The sequence below is a fragment of the Stegastes partitus genome, unplaced genomic scaffold (genome assembly GCF_000690725.1).
Source record: "Stegastes partitus isolate 25-593 unplaced genomic scaffold, Stegastes_partitus-1.0.2 Scaffold666, whole genome shotgun sequence".
Lineage (NCBI taxonomy): Eukaryota > Metazoa > Chordata > Actinopteri > Pomacentridae > Stegastes > Stegastes partitus.
The window spans coordinates 170,204-171,251 of record NW_007578397.1 but is presented as its reverse complement, the minus strand read 5'-3'; positions in this window follow the sequence as shown (position 1 = coordinate 171,251).

The following is a 1,048-nucleotide window of genomic DNA, read 5'->3' as shown; positions in this document are numbered from 1 at the left end:
TCCCTAATAAATCCTGTTTCCTTTAACCCTTCTCCCAGTCTCCCTTTTCGTTTGGGTCCACCCGCACAGTCACTGAGCACGAACCGTCACAGAATCCTCTGGCCAAAAATCATGGACCCAACGAACCCCGGCACCGTTGAGGAGGCTCTTAACGCCCAAGAAGAACTGCTTGGAAATCACGACCAGCTGTTACACGAGATAAGTGTCTACCTCCAGACCCTCTCCTCCCAGGTCCAAGGATTTACCTCTCGGCTGGACCAAATGGCGTCTGCCAGTGCCGGATCCTCCCCGGATTTCCCCGTTAGTACTCCTCCCGTTACCGCCCCCTCTCTTCCTCCCCGAGTTACTGTGCCTGCGAACCTGCACATAGAATCTCGAGCTCCTTCAGTGCATGTTTTAATTGATTCTGGGGCTTCGGACAATTTTATTGACTCTGGAAGAGACGTGGACCCCGTCGTCATCAGACTTCGTCGCTCCCCAGCTCGCTCCCCACTCTCGCCGCCGAGCGTTCCTGAGGTCCCGCCGCCGAGTGTTCCTGAGGTCCCGCCGCCCCCACCACACTGGTCCTGCATCCTGGCCATCCCTGGGCGGGTCGACGCCGCCACCGAGCCGGTTCCTGTTCTCCAGCGGGTCGACACCGCCACCGTGGCTGTTCTCCCGCGGGTCGACGCCGTTTCTCCTGTTGCTGTTCTGAAGTGGGTCGACGCCGTCTTTACAGTCCTCCAGTCCTTCGCCGGCTCCGGGCCCGAGTCCGGCCTCCGGAGGGGATCCGCCGCCGCCGAGCGTTCCTGAGGTCCCGCCGTCGCCGAGCGTTGCTAAAGTCCCGCCGCGCCCACCACCCTGGTCCTGCATCCTGGCCATCCCTGGGCGGGTCGACGCCGCCACAGTGGCTGTTCTCCCGCGGGTCGACGCCGTTTCTCCTGTCCTTGGTCTCGAGGGGGTCGACGCCTTCTCTGCAGCCCTCGGGCTGGTCGACGCCATTTCTCCTGTTTCTGGTCTCGAGTGGGTTGACGCCGTCTCTGCTGGCTTGGGATGCTGGGACCTGCCA